This window comes from Pimephales promelas, chromosome 10, assembly GCF_988280905.1.
Source record: "Pimephales promelas chromosome 10, fPimPro1.hap1.1, whole genome shotgun sequence".
NCBI lineage: Eukaryota > Metazoa > Chordata > Actinopteri > Cypriniformes > Leuciscidae > Pimephales > Pimephales promelas.
The window spans coordinates 22993848-23016783 of record NC_142778.1 but is presented as its reverse complement, the minus strand read 5'-3'; the positions used below and the strand labels follow the sequence as shown (position 1 = coordinate 23016783).

Sequence of the window (22936 nt, the reverse complement as noted above, 5' to 3'; positions counted from 1 at the left end):
TGGCACGGGTCATAATTTAAAAAAACTGAAAGTAGAATTCCATATGCCTTTAAGACTAAGTAGGAAAAAAAATGACATTCAGGATTAACTCTAAATTTTAGATAGATAGATAGATAGATAGATAGATAGATAGATAGATAGATAGATAGATAGATAGATAGATAGATAGATAGATAGATAGATAGATAGATAGATAGATAGATAGATAGATAGATAGATAGATAGATAGATAGATAGATAGATAGATAGATAGATAGATAGATAGATAGATAGATAGATAGATAGACATGTAAATATCTCAATCAATAGCAGAACTTATCATTGGCCAGATCACACAAACTTCCTGTTCTGCTGTTTTCAAGCTATTGTATCCTCAAGGCTTTTCATGCTAATGTCCACTGTGTGTGTGTAGAGAAAGAAGGAGGTTAGAGAGAGAGGTGAGGGGTCACAGGAAGCCCCAGAGTGTTTCATTAAGAGGGGTCAGTGTGGGTTAAGCTCAGTGCACCTGTGAAGAGTGAACCCAGGGGAGAGAGCGCTCAGAGAAGACACACTGCTCCAGTCAAACTTAACACACACACACACACAGTCCAATGCATCCTGAGGCAGTTCCATAGAAAACAGCAATTATACTGTCATTTAAACTCTTAGCATTAATTATAATATGTTTAATGCATGCATCTACTATGTGAACACACTATGCTTATTTCCACATCAAAGAGTCAGAATGAGAAAAAGATGTAAACACTTGAAGGTTACGTGCATTCTGCAAAGGTTCATTAGTACCAAAACTGTTTTCTTGAATGTTTTTAATGAATGTTTTCCAAAGTTCCTCAAAGAACTTTTCAATCTCAAATTCGCTATAAAATGAATTGAAATGTTACCGCATAAAGCGCTACTTGTAGGTTAACATTTCCAGAAGAGTAATTTCTTTAGGTTACTTATTTGATTAGCAACCAAGAAAAACCAAAGAAGAAAGAGAAACCAACCGGTGCAGAAACTTATTCTTTATTCTTAGATCAAAATATTTCAAACTTTTTTTAAGATTTTTTTTTATTCTAAATCAGACTGATCAATCTTTCAGATTGATCTTCACCGTACATTAACTTCACCAAACCAACTAAACAGAATTTCATTAAAACCATAAGGTCAGGACATGACACCCAGTGACCCAGACTGACATTAATATACTAATTCGTTAAGAGAGCCTCTTTGTAGAATGACCCCTCATTGCCGCGGGTTACACTAGGGCATCCAGCACTTACCCTTCAGGCAAGATCTGACAGGTCAACAGTCTAATTGGTCAATATTTCTTCCGTGCTGCATTAAAACCAGCATCAGCTGCCTGCAGCAGCACAGAGGCCACTGTCATCTTCTGTTCGTCACAGCTGTAAGAACCTCAACTAGAGCATTCCCAAAAGGACCACCATCACTAGTATAAAGAGAAAGATTCAAATTTAAAAACTGTAATATAATGCAGTAGACAACCAGTGTCATACTAGTAAAAAAAAAAAAAAAAAAACAGTCTGAATGTAAAATATAATAAATATGGGGAGGTCATAAATTGGCAAACATCAATGTTAATTCCCAGATTTCATTAAAAACAATTGTTAATAGAATAGTTCACCTAAACAAATGGCTTGGTTGTGTGTATCTGACAGATTGACGGGTTTCAAATGACATGAGTGTGATTGAAAATAATTTAGGGTGAACATTTCCCTTACAATGTCTGCAGGTTTTATTGCTTATGAATGTTTTTATTGATTTGCATTTTAGGAATGTCGGTATGTTTTCTAGAAGTCTGTCCACATCATCACAGAATATTATATCTGGCAAAAGTCCTCTCTCCAAGCAGTCCTTCAGAGCGAACAGCTCAGACCGTATGACCTAACGTCTACACTTCTGTTTGTAATGGCCGACGAGCATATTTCACCTTACATCCCAATCATCCATCTTGCTCAGGGGAAAACCTGCTGTCTATAACTCCCAGCAGACATCAGAAAGAAAGCTATACTGTCATTGCCCAACAGGACAAATGCTTCCCGTTCTAGCACTGATGATGGGACACATCCGCTAGGCCAATTCAATTCCCTTTCCGTGTCACTGGAGGTCTGCTTTACTGGTTCCATAATCAATTATATTTGTATGATCTTTCCTTTTTCAATTGATTAGCTTCCTGTGAGCGTTGCGGTGGTATCTGGAACCCATTATAATAATTATGCATATACAGAGGAGTCGGGTGTGATACATCACACCTGTCCAAAGAACAATAATTTTAACGTTTTATTCAACCTTGTCTCTCGAGATCCAAATGTGTTTTTAGAGAGAGACCTGGCCAGAAAATATAGCTTAAAGCAATACATCAATAAATATTACAAACAATTAAGGACAAGTATGAAAGAAATAAGTGTGTTAAAGTGAAAACTTCAAAGCTTCAAAAGTGGTTAGCATTATGCTGCTGGTGGATGCTGTATACACTACAGCATCTGCATGCAAAAATTTTTCCCATTCTAAAATATCCTTTTTGTGCAAATAACAAATCGTTTTAATGCTTGTGAAAGAAATCACTTATGCTCACCAAGGCTGCAGTTATTTAAAATGTTTTCGTAATGAATTTAATGAATGAATTTTCAGCAGTCATTACTCCAGTGTCACATGATTTTTCATAAATCATTATAATATTGAAGATTTATTGAAAAGATTTCTGGTTCAGAATAATACAATCCTCTATTCCAGACTCTAAAAAATACAAACTAAATATATATACAAATTCACATTTTGATTTTATAAAAAAACACATTAATTTCATAAATTGAATTTTCCTAACATCCTAAATAAATTACATATGCTGATTTGGTTCTCAATAAACATTTCTTATAAATATCAATGTTTAAAACTTGTGCTGCTTAATACTTTTGGTGTATGTAAATGTTAAACCATGATAAAGAAAATCAGGATTATTTGATGAATAGAAAGTTCAAAAGAGCATTTATTTGAAATATAAATATTTTATAACATGATAAACTAACTTAATTTTTTTTCAATGCATTCTCATCCTAGGCGTCATAGGTGACGCTTTTGACATTGCGTCTAAATCCGACGCACATGGCACTCTTTGGCGTCAATATAGCACACTTCGGTTATGGGTAGGTTTAGTTCTGGGGTAGGGTTAGGGTTAGACCACTAGGAGGCGCCTTCTGGCCCATATATATCCTCGCCTCATATTGACGCATTTATAAACTTAAATGCTATATATATATGAAGAGTTCAGATGCAAAAGCCTCTAAATGCCATTTGAAATTTTCTTCTTTAATGATGATTTTAATCAAACTTGTATATTTAAGTTCAGTAATTTCACTTAAACTCAAGTTTGATAAAAATCATCATTAAAGAAGAAAATTTCAAATGGCATTTAGAGGCTTTTGCATCTGAACTCTTCATATATATATATATATATATATATATATATATATATATATATATTACTTTCTTTGCCTAAAACAGAAACTCAACCTCACTCTCAATTTCTTGACTAAATTGTCAATATGTCATCAAGTACAATTTCTGAAAATTTTAAGGTGGAAACAAAACTCATTTTCAGTATTTTAAACTTCAAAACTTGGTGGTAACTGATGTATACATGTGTGATGTAAGTCAGTGTCATTCTTTGCAGTGCAAACATACAGGCATATTAATCAAAAATCTTTTCCCGGATCAATCAATACGCAATATCAATATGCAATCATTGTAGTCTGTTAAAAATTATGTTTTTTGTAAAAATAATTATTGATAATGGCAGCTTTGATTCATCAAAAGCAGAACAAATTATGGGGACAAATGTTACAACGGGGCATTTACGGTCTCCAGACACATGGTTTGGACAAACTAACTTTGTCTAAAAGCATTTTCAAGAGCATATTCAGGAAAAAGAATGTTTGATAGTCTCATTAAAAACACACTATCATCTCCATCTAAAATAACTATGCAGGACTAAACTGGTGTGTTAAACAAGTAAACATCTAGTTGGTGATTAGCCAATTGTTTCTATAAAGACCTCATTTATCAGCAAACACGTCCATGTCAGAACAATCACGCACATGTCTCATTGTTAAAGTCATCAATAATCCTTCCTGTTTAAATTGTTCAAATAAGAAACAAACCTCTGGCTTACTCTTACATATCCATACTGGAACAGTCTAAAGCAAGACCAATGGAAGCATGTGCAACACCATCAACAGACATCTGAGATGCTGTTTAACCTGAGCCCTTTGTTTAAAACGCTGTCTCAGAGAGGAGACAAAAACCAACTGCCAGCCACTCAGAGTGAAACAGATGGAAAGAGACAGAGAGAGAGAGAGAGAGAGAGAGAGAGAGAGAGAGAGAGAGAGAGAGAGAGAGAGAGAGAGAGAGAGAGAGAGAGAGAGAGAGAGAGAGAGAGAATGGCAGCCTTGGCTTTTGGAGTGTTGATGCAGTTGTTACAGCTCTGGTGGTCTTAGACTGGCTGACTGGATTGTTAGACAGATAAACACACCTTTGAGAGTACAGGAAGTGACTGAAGACTTTCCACTGAACAGGATTCTTCCATTCCCTCTCATACCTTCTACTTTTTGTTGTAAAAGTGGCAACTGTTCAGTCACACTCTAAAAGTGATGGCTAGCAAAAAGGTTAAACAAGATTAGGCAAACAAATGTAGACATTTAAGTACTGGTCACTTAAAAAATAAAATGGATTATTAATCTGAATTTTGGCAAATACAATGTAATTATGGCTCTATGTATGAATGTATCGCAAAAGTGCTGCAGCCAAATTGATTTGGCCAGCAAAAAAAAAAAAAAAAAAAAGTCACCAAGAGACAAAAACAGACATATTTTACAAGGTTTTTACAAAACTAACCGTATGAAATTGTATGAATTGGTCGTGGGGTAGTGTTGGTTGTTGAAATTACAAGACAACTTCTCACAATCAATCAATACATATAGTAGTTTAGTTTGTATTTACTTTTTATATTCATGCGAACATGCACTGTAAAAAAATATTTTCAAGATTTGTTATCACAACATATTTTCTTTTGTCAAATCAACTTTATAATAATTTATTTAGTTGAGATAACTTATTATTTTGAGTTTCTGATGATTAAATTAATCTCCTTCATTGTATTAACTCACTTTTTCCAGTTCAATCAACTTAAAATTTTAAGGCAACCCAGGTTACTTTTTTTTTTTTTAAGTTAAACCAATAATATTTTTTTACAGTGTAGTAATCACAACATTTTTTCTTTTGTCAAATCAAGTTAAATAATTTATTTAGTTTAGATAACATATCATTTTGAGTTTATGATGGTTAAATTAATCTCCTTCATTGTATCAACTCACTTTTTCCAGTTCAATGAACTTAAAATTTTAAGGCAACCAGGTTTACTTACTTTTTTAAGTTAAACCAACAATATTTTTTTTACAGTGTATATGAAGAGTTCAGATGCAAAAGCCTCTAAATGCCATTTGAAATTTTCTTCTAAAATGACCATTTTTATCAAGCTTGTATATTGAAGTTCAGTAATTTCACTTAAATGACAATTAATAGGTAATCTGCATTGCCATTAAGTGAAATTACTGAACTTAAATATACAAGCTTGATAAAAATGGTCATTTTATAGAAGAAAATTTCATATGGCATTTAGAGGCTTTTGCATCTGAACTCTTCATATATATATATATATATATATATATATATATATATATATATATATATATATATATTAATTTTTATTGCATTAAAAACGCTAAAAATTAAATATAAATTTAATTTCAACAATTGGTGGAATCAACCATCTTACTTTATTTTGGTTGCAGCCATGTAAACTTATCCTAGTAGAAGATTTAAAAGTCTCTAACATAAAATGTTTCAGGCATACAAATGACAGCCACTCAGCCAGCCCTTCAATTTGGTGCGAACGTCACACACTGAACTCTATAATCACTCCAGTTTGTTTATACACAGCAGGGACCAGCCTAGAATGATCACATTGGTTTGATGCACGTGTCAAAAGATTGACTCATTGCTTAGGAAAAACCATGCACTTCTAATTTACTGCAATGAAATGGAGAACTTTGGATAGCTACTATGCTACTTTTGTAATGGGTGTGTGTTTATCTCTGATACCACCAATGATACATGCTGACAAGGTCACAAGTCTGTTTCCTGTCCGATGGGTGACTGTGCTGATCTCTTACCCTTTGTCCAACACACACACTTTTTGGTGGGCGTTCTCCAGTTGCTTTTCTTGTAGCTTGCCCTTTTGGATGGCATGGTTCATTTAAATGACATACTGTGGCTTTAGAGGCCATGCTGATTGGACGCAAACTATCGCCAGATCAAACAAGTTATATTTGCTCTCTTTCACACACATCCAATCCAGCTGTCAAACACGGCCCATCTGCGTCACAAAAGGTAAAGAGGCTTCTCCCATTTTCCCGTTAACCTCTGTGTTTTCATACGCAAGTGCTGACATAATGATAAAACATAGGAGGAAATCAAACACCGTCATGGCTTTCATAAATAATAAAACTTGGATGAGAATGTAACACGAAAAGCCACACTTTGTTTCCCTGCCAGTTTAAGATCTGTTAGGGCAGAGGACTCTCTGTGAGGTACGACAGTCTCAGTTTTCCTCACACTTACACTGCTGCCAAACCAAAGAGGCCCATTACAGCCATATCTCTCAGATAGCATAATTCCAAAACAACCCACACTCAAGTCCTGTTCAGCTAGTTACAGTATATTTGAGTTAGAGACGTGTGTCCAATAACCCATTGAAATTGCATGAAATGTGTGAGGTTTTCGAACATCTGGGTTGTTACTAACACCGTGTCCTAATCACACGCAATGCCATAATATTCCAGCGACAAATAATTTGTCTGTCCACAGTAGACGTGATGTAAAAATCAATCAAAGCCCACAGTCAATCAGAACAGCGTGTGGGTTGAGTCTCGCGGCAAGTGCACAGAACCAGAGAGTAATCTTGACGGCAATCGCAATAAAATGGATAAGTAGGCTACACAATCAAATTCACAAATATTACACCATTTAAACATTATTCAAATACATACGTAGATTGTTTCAGTAAATCAGTACCCTTTGTCAAATAATACATATGCTTGTTCATAATTTGAACGTTCTTGTTTCCATTTGTTTAATTTCAAGGTCTGAGGTGAATTATTGTTGCTTTTACAGCAACCTAAGCTGGGGGAGCACTAAATGATATTCAGTCACATTAGGCCGGAGACACACTGGCTGTGTGGCGTAAGCGTCTCGTAAGCGTGGCGTGTACATTTTTATTTCGGCTCCCATGTTAAGAGGCGCTCATCTATTCCATTTATCAATAGGTTCATGAGACGTTTTACATGGCTGTCAATTTTGGGGAATCACCAATTTCGTGCAGAACATATCCCTGGTTTGAATAATCGAGTGGCCGATTCTTTATCTCGATTTAATTTTCAGAAATTCCATCTCCTGTGTCCAGCTGCAGCCCAATCTAGCCTGGAATGCCCTCCTTTCAGCCAAACCATCCTAGATTGAATAACCCTCTCCAATCTTATGAGCACTCTGCTGAGAAGTACATGCGGATAGCTCCAAATTAAAATCATATGACTCTGCATGGTCTTTTTTCATCACTTTTTTGTGCTTCTTTATCTGTAGCTGTTCTGCCTGTGTATATTAGTGCTTTTATAGTCCACTGCTTTGAGGATCGAAAATTGCAGCTATCTTCCATTAAAAGTACGGTAGCTGGCATGAAATTCCATCTGCGCTGCCTGGATTCATCTGCGTCCAGTATTCTGAACGGCCTCAAAACTCAGTCACCACAAGGCAATGACAAACGTCTTCCTTTTACTTTATCTTTGGTTAAACAAATCATATCTCAATTATGTCATTCTCACTTTTTTTTTTTTTTTTGGGGTTTTCTAATGGGCGGGGAAATTTCTTCACGTACATATTTCTTTTGACCCAAATCACGATCTGACAGTTTCTTATGTTTCAATTAATGATCACCATTTCACATTATTTCTAAAACACTCCAAAACGACTAGGAACGGTGAAGGTGTAGTCGTGTACTGTATATCTAGAGTCTTACACTGTCTTTTGTGTCCCCTAATGCTGCTGCTGTCCCCTGAATCTCTGCTAAATTCATGGTGCTCATGAATGGTCAGGAGACTCATCTCAACTGAAACGTTTGCCAACTAATTCGTATTTATTTATAAAAAATTCAATCTAATTCAATCTCTTCTTTCACAATAGGTTGCCAGGTATAGTTTGTTTGGGGGGTATCTGCTCTCCCAATACTAAACCGTGAGCGTTCCCTAATGCTGCTGATGTCCCTGAACAGAGCAGACAAACCACCAAATTTGAATTATCACTTTTATTATTATAATTATTATAACTTGATTGCAATTTACTCAATAAAATTGACTAAATTTCCATTGTATTTTCATGTGCGTTCTTGACTTAATGGACCTGACAGAAGTGCATTTAATGTCACTTTTTAAATCATTGTTTAAATATCAATGTTAGAGTCTTTAAGTAAAGAACAAACATCTCCATCTGTCATGTTTGTGATCTTATGTGATGAACAACCTTCTTCATGCTAGTGAAATTTTTTGTGACATTATTCTATGGAGGCATGTTAAAGGGGTACTCCACTTTTTTTGGGAAATAGGCTCATTTTATAACTCCCCCAGAGTTAAACAGTTTCACTGTTTTCAAATGCATTCAGCCGATTTTCTGATATTTAGAAGAATATCAGTAACCAGACAGTTTCTGGTCTCATTGACTTCCATAATAGGAAAAAAATATATACTATGGAAGTCAATGAGACCAGAAACTGTCTGGTTACTGATATTCTTCTAAATATCAGAAAATCGGCTGAGTGGATTCGAAAACTGTAAAACTCAACTGTTTGACTCTGGGGGAGTTGTAAAATTAGCCTATTTCCAAAAAAAGTGGAGTATCCCTTTAAGGGGGGATTTAAGGTATAGTGCTATAGGTCTTATTGCCTGACAGGGGAAATGCAAAAGTGGCTACTGGGTGATTACTGGTTTTCTGGGTTCTGAATGTTTTCCGGGTGGTTGCAATAGGGCACTCTTGGTGGTAGTTAGTTAGTGTCTTCTGTTTGCTAGAATGTTTTGGCTGGTTGCTATAGGCCAATGCAATGTAATGTGATTTCTGATTTAGAGGGAACAATATAAGCTTACATTTACCACTAAGTCATGGAGAATCCAACATGTCACAAAAACAAATTATTCAATGAAATGTCTTCGAATCTATAAGATAAAAAATCATACTGAACACTTCAACAACATGAAAAACGTACATTTAGAAATACATTTTCTGATTTTCAAAGTACAGACTTACATAATAAAAGTTCAGTGCCGAAGGCTCTCGTTAGGCCATGACCAATCTCATTTACGGTCTATTAAATGAGTAACTGAACATTACAGTTACAACTACAGTCCCTGACGGATCCCTAAGCCACAAAAGTCCAACTGAACTATTTAAAGTTTATAGAAGTACTGTACTCATTATGATAAAAGACAAAAGATTTTGTTTTAGGGGCTGATAAAAACCCACAACTGAGGTAGGTGTGTGTGTGTGTGTGTGTAAAACCAACTGTTTTTGGCATTAAGCCTACAAAAAGGAAAACCTCTTTGACAGTAAAGCAGCAGGGTTTCGAGCAGTAACACAGCACTCAAACACACTCTTGCCAAATCATCTTCCAGCTCAAAACATGACATTAGAACACCGTTAGAGAGTAAATATTCTTTTACTGTATATCACTATCCAAAGATTTCACTTTCTATTTAATCACAACATGATCAACTATCAACAAAAAAGTCCACAGGTTATGACAAATTACTTGAATAATAAAACAACAAGGCTTATGTTTTCGTACATGGAAATCTATGTCTATAGCTTTCTCATTATTGGGCATGTTTTTACATTTAGATCTTTACTGATAATTTGCACTTGCGCCAATATAAACTCCACAATTCTTCAAAGGATACCAAGTCATTTTAGGGGCCATTTAGCCATTCAAGCAAATACATACACTGGAATATGTTGGCTTGAAATTTCTCATTATTAACCAGAAACAGGTGTGCTTGGCAAGAACTGAGTCAATAATTACTATATGTTGCTTTTGTTTAATACAAGCACAGCCTGAAAATATGTTGGACAAAGTTTAAAGAGGGAGAGACAGACCGTAGTCTACACATTTTCAAACTTCAAAACATTATTCTCCATTTTGAACAGATTGACAATGAATCAAGCCAAGGTGGATGCATTGGAAAAATAATTGTACTTTTAAATCCATGTGTATCCATGGCTTATAGCCGTAGCCACTTATAGCTTGCATTGTGTATCATAAGGCCGTATATCTATAAGAAGTACAGTACATCAGATTTAGTCTAATATTATTAGGTTGGTAAAGCATTAATAATGTGAGTATTTTATTTTTATTTTTTTTGGAGTGAATTATCCCTAAAATGACTCACCCAAATGTTACCACTGCATGAGGTCTTTCCTCTGTAGAACACAAAAGATATTTTGAAATGTCTTTGTCCACCTGAAAGTCAATGAGTTTCAATGTTATAATTCTTCAAAAATGAACTATGAACTTTGAATATACTCTTTGCGATAATGCCACTGTTTAATTTTGTATCTAATGCAGTGAATTCATAAATTTTTAAGTGTACAAACACTTTTTGAGGCCACTGTTTGCGATCAAAAAGTGACAGTAAAGAATATTTTCAACATTGATAATAATAAGAAATGTTTCTTGAGCACCAAATCAGCATATTAGAATAATTTCTGAAGGATCATGTGGCACTGAAAAATGTAATGTACTAATGATGCTAAAAAAAAAATAATCTTTACCATCACAGGAAGCAAATTACATTACAATGTAAAATATATGTAAATAGAAAACAGACAATAAAAATAAAATTTAATTCGAAAAATATTTTAAAATTAAAATATTTTAATAAATATATTTTAATATTTAATTAAATTTATTCTTTAAATTTAAATTTATCATAATTTTAAATTTTAAATTTAAATTTATCACAAAATATTTTTTTCTGTATTTTTGATCATATAAATGCAGCCTTGATGAGCAAACGAGACAAATCTCTTTCAAAAACAAACAAAAAACAAATCTTGAATAGTAGTGTTAACATAATTCTTTTAAATCTAACTATAACAGAAATGAAGTTGTACAGATCTCCAGAAGGATATCAATCCCCTGTGTGTGTTTGATATTGAACTGCAGGTAGTGCAGTTCACATGTCTTAAATTTACTCCACAACCCCCTTGTTTAGAAGTATGACATAAAATACAGTAGGCTACAGTACAGTACTATGCAATAATGCCACGGGCCGCCTCGAGAGAGGACACGAATGGCCATCAATCTTACACCCATTCACCTTTATCAGCATTCTCATCACTATTTTACAATATCCGCACGTGTGCGGCATCTATAAACCTCTAGAGAAAGTGCAGACTTGCAAAGTGATGCTTTAATGATAGTAACAGGCCTAAATGTCAAGGAGAGGGTTAAAATCTCAGAAGCGGGATGGTAAATTTACAGACTGAGCCCCGTTCCATTCATCTTCCCAAAAGACGAGGACATCAGGCATGCTGTAGTCGGCATTCGCCAGCCCTTTGATGATTTCAAAAACAAAAGAGCTTACAAATCTCCTGAAGTATCAGCGCGTCAGGGGGGAACAAGGCAGGTGTGTGTGTGTGTGTGTGTGTGTGTGTGTTAGCCGGGAGCAGATATCTACAGCTGCCTCATCACAGGACCAGAGGAAGCACTAAGAGTGAGTCAGAGTGAGACTATTCTAAGAGAATTTAAACCCACACATGAGAGGAGTTTGAGTTGCTAGAGGACAGAAAGATATATGACTGGAATATTAATTACACATCATAGATGAAAACAGGGGAGTTAATGCCATTCTGTAAAGAAAAAAAACAAACTGGGTCTAACTGTCTTCCAAAGCACAGATTTCCTGACATACACACATAAATAATGTAAATTTAAATGAGGATATCTGGCCATTGCATCACAGATCATCAAGCAGTTGAGAGATTAATCGGACATTTCAGGAGTATGTGACTTCTAAATATGTTTCTGTGCATCACCGGGTCGGTGCAGGTTATCTTACTTGTAAAGCTACTAAAGACTCCCCTCTAGTGGCTTGACACATCACCAAACAAATGTTTTGGAGGGAAAAGGTTTTTTTAAATATATTTTGCCATATTTTACTCACCTTATGTCACTCAAACTTTCTTCCTCTTCTGTGTAACTCAAAATAAGATGTTTAGAAGAATGTATGAGCTGCTCTTTTCCCCCTGCTCTTTTCTGAAGAGTCATGTGACACTGAAGACTGGAGTAATGATGCTGAAAATTCAGCTGTGCCATCCTAGGAAAAATAAAAAAATAAATAAAAAAAAAATAATCAAATAAATGCAGCCTTGGTCATCAAAAGAGACCATTTAAAAATATTTTGAACAGTCCATATAAATATTTATTTTTATATAATATATAAAGACATTCAGTTATTTAATAAAAATCACCCAAGTCATATGATGAGGGAGAGTAGAAATTATGTTATTTTCAGTTGAACTCCCTTCAAAGTCAACATGAAATGACATTCACCACTTATTTGCCATACTTATCTAATCTGATACATATATCCGGGTGAAGCAGGTTATTCAATGAGGGCACTGATGACTTTAAAATACCGGAAGCACATTGAAATACATATAAGAGTATTGAATTGTATTACAAATCAATTATGTTTGGTCACAAAGTTGCATGACTGTCTGACAGCCATGACTTTAGTTTTCACCATGTACTTTCAGTTAAATGTGTGCTTTTGAATCTCCGCAAAGAGTGTGTCACTGTCTCTATGGATATCTACAGAAACCCTGTGAATTTGAGGAATGTTTCCCTCTGTGTGGGTCGTAAAAGAGAGCGTTTTCTCATTAACTGTATAGATGGCTGTTCAGTGAGGTGCTCTTTCGGTTGACAGAGTTGGATTTACTGACAGAAAGAGAGTCACTGAACATGTTAAAGCTCTGTGGTTACAGAATTTGAATTAGGGGAATTAATTTGCAGACTCCTTCTTATGGTCCGTATAAAAACTCCAGACGCGACCACTAGGTGCTGCTGTTGTTCATTGTGTGACACTGCACTGTGCTCTCGCATTCTAGATGGCTACGCATTTATTTCTATACTTTACAAGAAAATTAAGTTTTATTATAAGCTGTATCCTTCCCACACTTTTTGATATCAAAGGATCAAATATATTAAAATGGTTATGAATCATTTATTATACAGTTAACTAACCTTAGCTCTAACACAGTTGAAAGATATGCATCTGACAGCAGAGCGGATATTGCAAATGTTCTCACAATTAGTGATGTTATCTCACTTAAAGTTAGAAAAACTAATAATAAAAAAAAACTCAGGAAAAGTGGAACACAGTTCAGTTCAACTTCAGTTCTCAACAATCTCAGTCAGTACAGACAAATGGGAATGCTTTTCTTAAAAACATAATTAAAATAAAATACCAACAAAATTGTTAAGGTTAATTGTTTTTAAATGATGTAACAAAAAGAATAAAACGTATAAACAAAAATATGATTTATTTGTTTATTGACTTTGCTCACAAATTGCATATGTATTTATTTGGTCAAAAATCCTGCACAAACATTAATATTGTGTTATTGTGTAAGTGTTGTTACAATTTAAAATGAAATATATATTGAAATATATTTTAAATATATTTCAAATATAAATATAATTTAAAATGAAATATATTTGAAATATATTTGCTGAAATATATTTTAAAATGTTATCTATTCCTGGGATGGCAAAGCTGACTTTTTTCATTACTCCGGTCTTCAGTGTCACATGATCCTTGAGAAATTATTCTAATAAACTGATTTGCTACTAAAAAAAAATTAATAAATAAATAAATATATATTTTAATTATCATATTTAATATATTATTAATATTATAATATTATTGTTATAATAATATATCATATAATAATAATAATCATTATTAATTTGACACTTTTTTCCAAGGTTATTTGATACCTTGACAAGTCATTGCCATATTTATTTGAAAAATAAATCTTTAATATAGTTATACATGTACATTTAACACATCCTTGCTGGAGTATAAAGTAGGCCTATACATTTCTTTAAAAATAAATAAATAAATAAATAATCATAATACTGACCCCAAGAATGGTACTATACGTGTATTGTTGCAAAATGCATAATTATTTGTGATGCTGTTTTATAACACGGTCCCACTTAAAGGTCCAATATGTAAGAATTTTGTAATAAAATATCCAAAAATCACTTGCACAGTGTGATATATTTCCTGCAGTTGTGTACTTACAATATCCCAAAAGTCTCCAAAGTTCTTTTATTTCAGAGAAATTCCAAGTTTAAATAAGTGGCCGTCCCGGAAAAAAAAATGTCGCCTGTCAATGACGCAATATCCACGCTATCCTCGGTTTCCGCTCGTACTGCCATAGCCATGACGTAACCATGACGACAGACGTGGACAACTGCGTAGTGAGTAACGTTTACCGGCACCCAGTTCTTGTTTCGTTCAAACATAGACCATGGCAAGCAGACTTTGGGACAAACAAGGAGAACTAAAATGAGGATCAATATCAGTGTGATGTTTTTGAGATGCCGAGAGCGTCCGAGACTGACTTCCACTTGACCGAGAGCTAGCGTCCGTGACTAATTTGGACTTGACAGATCTTCACGAGTCACGACTTTACAGCTTTATTAGACAGGTGAGCAAATGTACATAAAACAAATAAATGTTACAACGCTAACTTGACATGTTGAAATGTTACAATATGGTCAGTATGTTATTCTTATGTTGATCTAGCTGCTAGTTTCGTATAGCAAACAAACTAAAACGTAGAATAACATTATAACTTTCAACACATATTTAAATGTCGTTTGTGATGGTGTAACGTTGCAGGTGGAACAGCTCTGTGTTTCCCTCACAATTTTAATTAATCTAATAAACTGACCTGTGTGAGTAATCCAGCACTTGCGTGTCGTTCAATGGGATGTCCTTATTCCTTTATATCCGCGGGACTCACGTGTGATATATGTCTCTTATTAGCAATCGCGACCTGCTTCATACCACTGTAATGTTAAAAAAACAAGAGTGTTTTCACTAATCCATAAACATTATTAGATCCATCAGCTTGACAGCAAGTCCCTTCATTCAGCCCGTCACTGCGTCATAAACATACGCCTTTGTTATTGTTGGAAACTGCGCCCTCTTGTGGCCAACAAAGCTACATATTGTAGCTTTAAGCCTCAAATTTTATATAAAAGGGACACAGTGGGTTCTAGGTAAAGTGGGACACTCTTAACTGTTCTGATGGATTATGATCATTAATCATCATACAATTATGAGCTAATATGTCAAGATGAGCCGTGTCATGATTACAGCCTGGACATTTAATTAAAGCAGTTATGGCAAAGACATGATATCATATAAATCTGTTATTCTTTTCTCTACATGTTTTTACATGCTGGACCAAACTGAGCATTGGCTGGTGCTAGTATACCATGAGCAAGATGGTTAGAACTAGTAGACATTGACCTATAACAATCCGGCTACCATAGTCCAAAAACCATTTTTTTTTTGAAAAACCACCTGATTTATCTAATTCATATTTGTAATGTAATGGGAAAATAATGGGAGATGGTCACCTCACTGTAAAAAAATATTTTCAAGATTTGTTATCACAACATATTTTCTTTTGTCAAATCAACTTTATAATAATTTATTTAGTTGAGATAACTTATTATTTTGAGTTTCTGATGGTTAAATTAATCTACTCATTGTATTAACTCACTTTTTCCAAATCAATCAACTTAAAAATTTAAGGCAACCCAGGTTACTTACTTTTTTAAGTTAAACCAACAATATTTTTTTACAGTGTAGTAATCACAACATTTTTTCTTTTGTCAAATCAACTTAAACATTTTATTTAGTTCAGATAACATATGATTTTGAGTTTAGACGAAATAGATGCTAAAACACTCTATCCTGATCGTTTTCAATACTCACAATTCCAGTTCCTGACTCCCTACAGTGGTTTTGACGACACAAGATGGTTTTTATACTGCCAAGGGCGTAGCTCGCGTGGTGAGCTGAAACCTGCGTACGTCACGAAGTGCGGAACATCCAATAGGAAAATTCAACTGCAGTAGCCACCGTTCAACCTGAAGAGGGCAGCACTAAGATGTTTTTTACACCATATATTAGAACACTCTATAAACAAATGTCAAAAAAGTTACTCATATCAATAACTGGTATTAAAAAAGATTCATTCTTACAGATCATTAACTAAAAATAGTTTGTTAAGTGTTTATACTCTTTAACTTTATTCAAAAGTCTACAGCACATCACTTCTCAGATATTCTAACATTGATTCAGCATGTTCAGTCAGCGAAAACAATCTGTCCTCAGTCCCACAACAACAAAATTTACAAAACAACATATGAACAAAACAAAAAAACTTGTGCTTTCTTGCTCATAGTCTGATGATGCTCTTGTCAGATATCAAGTTAAACACTGCAGTCTAAATGAAACAAATATGCAAATAAGTTGAGCTGTAATGAGAATGAGTTAAAGAGCTCACTGAACTGCAATCAAATTTTTGGTATTATATGCTTGAATTTTCCATTGCTGGATTAATGAATTAATGATTAATGAAAAAGCCAAGCATATGACGTCACTTTTTTTCCTCACTGGTTTAGGAAACTGGATACCTTAAAAAAATGTATCAGTCATACTGTTTTTTTTTTTTTTTTTTTTTTTTTTTTTTACTTTGGGTGGCCTGAAAGGTTCTCCTCTCGATTATAGGGCTGTCGTTTCTTGCAGCTGAGACACAGATCTCTGATGTGGAACATTAAAGGTGAGCTGAAGCTGTCTAACTGAGCAATGAGGTGTAAAATAAAGGAAACCCAAAGGGTTTGGAGAAGGTTAAGAGCATGGGCCATGAGTGACCAACTGGCACCCACTCTTATCAGTTTCACCTGAGGAACATTTCAGAGTGAAAATCTAAAAACTGCAGGACGAAGGAGAAAAAAAAAGAGCAGAAAAGGCACATCTCTTCATCAGAAGGAGACTTGAGAGACACCTAACATTCACTTAGGAGAAACACCAGATGACTGACAGGATCTGTCAGCAAGTATCAGAGAGAACAGCTTAAGGAAAAAAAAGACAACTGAGACATTAGCTGAATGGGTCTGGAAAGCAGAGTTCAAGAGTATTGCTTAGTTTACTAGTTAAAAAAAAAAGTCAAAATATATGAACATGATGCAGGTATGTTTGCATATTATGCCGAGTTGTTGGGTAATTGTATCCATTTTTTTTTTCTTCTTCCAATCAAGGCAGAACCACTTGTGGGAAAGTTATGAAATTTGAAAAAAAAAAACAGATGGAGGACAGTCTAACTCTCAACATTAACCTCAGCAAATGTGGAATCAACTCAATCCCTCTAGTTAGTACCATAGACTGTAAAAAAAACAGCCTCAGTTTTGAGGCTGTTTATGGGGGATAAGGGCAGCGCCATATTGAAAAATCTTGAGAAATACAAATGTTCAGAAAGGATACAGAGGTGATGTGTTGTGTCAGATTATGGCCGAGACGTCAAATTCCACTCGACGCAGCCTGTTATCAGCTGTCAATCAAAGTTAACCGCCCTTATTTGTCATCCATTTTATATATAAACACGATCTAAACTAACAAGTTAGAAAAAAATTCATCCCCCTCACAGTTGTCTGGCACTCGGAACCTATCGAAAATTACAATAAAAGTCCATGAGACCAACCTGTAAAAGCATGAATTTATGCTGTGAAAATGGACATTTTAATATGCTGTCTATGGATATTTGCTCCCTTTTGGGACCTCCCTCTAGCGGATTTTAGATGTATTACAGTTTTTCGCACTTCCGGGTAGGCTTCATTTTTCGGATTAGAATGTTTCCGCTTGGTCAGTACCACCACTCATGTTCACACAAATAATTTTTAAACCAGAGAGGCTAGGAACAAAATTATTTGTCCTCTGATTCCTTGGCTCAAGACAATGTCACCCTATGCCATTTTCTGTCATGAAATTTCCACCATATTGAATTTTCCCAAAAAAAAAACAACCTTTTTTTCTTTTACTCGTTCTAGACAGTTCATCTGTTTGTTTGTTTTTTACTGAAATTGGCTCAAATCATCTTCAGACCATGGTCGCAAAAAGCTATTAATAGCTTTTTGATTGTCCCAACCGTTCTTGAATAATATGCAAACAAATTGGATGAAGAGCATGTCAAAATGTATGCAAGGCTATATCTTCACCGCTTTACTGTACCGAGACGCAGTGTTGTAGTACTCGAGACTCGGACTCATCTCGGACTCGGTCTCGAGACCATATGGTCTTGGTCTTGTCATGGACTCGTGTCCATTTGGACTCCTACTATGTGGCCTTTTTACCCTAAACTGATCATATTTTTTAAACTCTAAGTAAATTCAGTAAAAAAAAAAAAAAAAGGATTTCTCTAAGTAAATAAAAGTAAATTAGGTAATCAACCCTCACTGGTCTCGGTCTCGACTCGGACTCGACCGTCTCTGGTCTCGGACTCTACTCTCTATGGACTCGGTCTTGACTCGGACTCGACTCTCTCTGGTCTCGGTGTCGACTCGGACTCGAGTGAGGTGGTCTCGACTACAACACTGCCGAGACGTGTCTTGGTACATGACAGCACAAGCATAAATTGAGGTTACTTGCAGATTTTCGGCACAGCACAACTGGTCAGGGGTCAGGAGATATGAAAATTTGCTTTTTTTCTTAAAACTTCTGAATGGTTTGTCCAAAAATCATAAAACTGGTCCTATGAAAACTGGTCTTACGAAAACTTTTTTATTCAGTCCAGTGTACTGGGTTGAATGATACCAGTTTTACACAAGTATTAGGATGAAAAGAACAGAGTAACACTTGTTTGTGCTGTATGTCTTTGATTCATTCAAAATAACCAAATTCGTGTCACTCATTCAGAAATCAGATTGCGCTGTATATTTTGTGTTCACGTGAAAAAAAAAATAGTCATTCATTCTGGAGTCGGACTACATTGCAATCAATTGCAGTGTGGCTAAATAATCAGTGCAGGAAATTTTTGAGTATTTTAGTATGAAATTCAGCCTGCAATGCATGAAGAATGCAATAACCAACAAAACCAAACCTAATGAACTTCATTGAGAGTTTTTCTATTTCAAAATGCTGGTCTTTAATGATGTTAAGAACCAGAACCAGCTGAGGTGAGAAAAGCCTTTTTTTTTTTTTTCATGTTTTAGTAACATTTGAAGATTAGAAGATTGTATGTTGTTTCCTGGAATATATTTTGGCAGAGTAGCCTCTCCTGGGAAGATAAGCTTCTGTTTCAAGTGTCCATTCTGAGGTACAGAGTGGTTCAATTGCAGTACCAGACTGATTGAGAAACTCTTTCCACACTGACAAATTCCAATTTGTCTGTTTTCGTTGAACATTACCCATGACTGTTGCATTTTCAAGATAGTAACCTGACTCTGATGATATAATCAGGAATATAAGTGAGCTTTACAACAGGAGTAGCTGTAATTAAGTCTGGCAGTGCTGGAACAGCTGTCTTTAATTATCCCTTTAATTTGGTTAATATAAGGAGGGTACAATTGGTTTTATCTCAAAGGGCTAGTTGGTGTCAAATAACTTTGTTCAGTCAATGTAAATTAAATAAGTAGTACAATTAGTTCACTTGGGTTCTATTAACAACCATTAGATTTGAGCTAAAGCCCTAAAAAATGTGCACTACCAAGAAAATTAGCATACAAATCTTTGTTTGCACTGCATGCAAATTCGATTTGGTTGTTAAATGCAATCTTTAATACTGACTGTCATTTTCCAGGTGATGAAATCTCTATTCAAGGTCTTTCAGTATCTACAGTTGCTATGGTAATGATATTGTATAAGCGCCAGCTATCTGTGTGGAAAGAGAGGAATTAAAACATATTTTGCTGCTTCTTATGTTTATAATCACCACATTGGTGAACTCACAAGGTGCATGAGACGACATGAGCGAAGCATTTTATGCATTCTATGCACTGGTCAATAGTTTGTTTCCTGTAAGAGTTAAAGAGTCAATAAAAAATGCACTCAAACATGTTTAGACTGAGATTACAAAAAAATAAAAAATAACTGATTTTAATCAGTTTAAATCACACCGGTGTGTTTTAGATCTGGTTTGCAAATATGCAGTAAGATTTGAAAACAGATTTGAGTATAAAAAAATAGCTTGACGCCTCTGAGCAAAGCTAACTCCAGACAGGCTATACTTTTTATAGAGATAGCGTTACAAAAAGATTCTGCAACATTTTCATTTTACCGCTGCAGCAGTTTCATATGACATGACGCTTCAAAAGTGGCTTCATATCTCATTGCACTCAAATCTGTGCAGCCATGCTACGTTGACTTTTATGAGTTTCATAACCTCCCTCTCAAATGACAAAGACTGTTGGAACAATCATGAGAAGCAATGCATTCAATTAGGCTTTTGTGGCAGGGTGGAATAACTCCACCCATTGGGAGACTGCGCATGCGTGTGTTTATTGGCTGCCTTATATAGCTGCTTCGGTTTTTTAAATAATAAAATACTAATATTTTTTATTAGTAGTATTCTGAGGTCACTCAAACCCACCCCCCATGTTGGATGTTTCAATCAAACAAAAAATTTAAAGAAATATTAACATACAGTAATAATCATGACATATTTTGAATGGGACTCGAGTGGACTCGGGAATAAGTCCGAGTCAATTCCGAGTCAAAATGCACAAGTTCACTTTATAATACGAATCCAAATAATTAGTAACTCTCACAGAAGTATCTAGTAACTCTTTCATCTGTGAGCTATTACTTACTAATTCGTTAATAAGAATTTATTTTAGTTCATAGTAGTTACTAGATTGTTAATAAACTTTTTCAGTAGTTCTCTGGGAAGTATAAAAAATAGTAGTTATTGATTACTTAATAGTGAACTACCACTTTCGTCTGTGTGCTATTACTTACTAGTTTGTTAATCAGAGTTTCTTGTTAGTTAATAATAGTTACTAGATAGTTAATATTGTGTTACTCATTAGTTCTTGTGTAGTTATTCATTAACGAAGGAACCGTATTCTAAGTGTTACCGCGTTTTTTTGTAAAAATAGGCTAACAATTGCGTCATAACGAATCGACTCTCCGTCGCACAGTAGAGAAATTACCGTATAGGAGGGGAAGCTCGCAGGCAATCGGGGGGACGTGGAGGCATAAAGGGAGAAGCCAAAGAGAGTCATAGTTGATCCTGCTGCTAGCTCATGGATAGCTAATACTAATACTATTAAAGTGCATCTTTCAACATTCACTCTGTGCTGAGAAATGGTACGAAATAAAAAGCATTTAACTGAATAAGACCCATCAAGTTCTTACCTGCCTGACATTTGTAATCCGCCTGAGGCTATGATCAGTCACCAGGACATTCGAATCCATCTAAAGGGGTTTAATCCACCTCTCTGCACACAAGTGTGTTTTCAGATCCTCTTTACACTGGATCACTAAAGGGGCACATCTATAATTCATTAACGGCTGAACTGGGTAAACATCACTAAGCATTAGTTTATAATGGATGAATGTGTTTGGAGAGCTGGGGCAAAATTTGCTCACATGTGCTCCACTAATTACCACAATCGGCACTGTGGTAAAGTGAATTTAAAAACACTTGTGAGTTGTGATGTATCCAAATAGCGCTTCGGTGTAAGAGATTTCAAGATGATGCAAGATATACACTGTTGTTTTCCAATAGGAATGATTTGTGTCTGAATGAGTTAGTGCTTTTTTTAATGGAGTTTCTAGATATCAGTGATCAATCAATCATGATGTTCCCCTTCACCGTCACCTCTACAGCAGATCCCATTTAGATTAGGAGGCAGAAGGGGAGAGTGTGAGATTGACAAGGCCAGGCTGCTTTATCTAATGCCCGTAAAAAACACAGAGCCAAGACGCTACTGCCTGAGGTGTTTCAGGACATCTTCTCATTGTCTTGTGAAAGAAGAGAAGCTGCAGGCCTCCAATTCAAGAGCCAAAGTCAAATGTGGTTCACTGAATTGTAACCGTACAGTCTCAAACTTCATTCAACTGTCAGAATATACTCGACTTATTTTGAAGTACTCGCAGTATTATTTGATTTGCATTTTAGAGTTGAAGTGTTTGATTTCTGAACCATTAGCTTCTCTAAACAGAATCGTAAAGCACTATATAATAAATATAATTCAAGAAATATCGGTAACACTTTACAATACGGGTGCACTAATGTGCATTAATTCATCCTTAACTAATGCACAGATAATCATGAGTTAATGTATAACTCATGAAGAACTAAACCATTAATTAATGATTCCTGCATCAGCAACTATTAAAGAGTCAATATGATTAATAGATTAAGTAATAAATGAATTGCTATTAATTCATTGTGTCATTGTGTATTAATTCCTTAATAACATATTTTCTTAACTAATAGTGTCAATTAATGTGTCAATTACCACAATTAGTCAAAGCTATGCACTTCAACTTCCAGTTGTCTGCTTGAATTAATCATTAGCTAATGATTTGCAAAGGTATCATTATGCTATGACTTTACTTGATGGGGCACATCATTATTAACTAGTCATTTAGTAATTGTAGTAATTTGCACATGAATTTGCACTAACAATGAAGTAATTAATGATGTATTAATGCATATTAGTTTACCTGTCATATTATCTGGAAGTTAAAAT

General features: G+C 34.9%; 1 long non-coding RNA gene across 1 annotated transcript; it reads right to left on the bottom strand.

Moving 5' to 3' along the window:
- Positions 1-10543: 10543 nt before the first annotated feature.
- LOC148977413 (uncharacterized) lies at positions 10544-21673 on the bottom strand. Its single transcript, XR_016145448.1, has 3 exons — positions 21594-21673; positions 12318-12470; positions 10544-10612 (listed from the first exon to the last, which is right to left on the bottom strand). It is a non-coding gene; the product is annotated as an uncharacterized LOC148977413 (long non-coding RNA).
- Positions 21674-22936: the final 1263 nt, after the last annotated feature.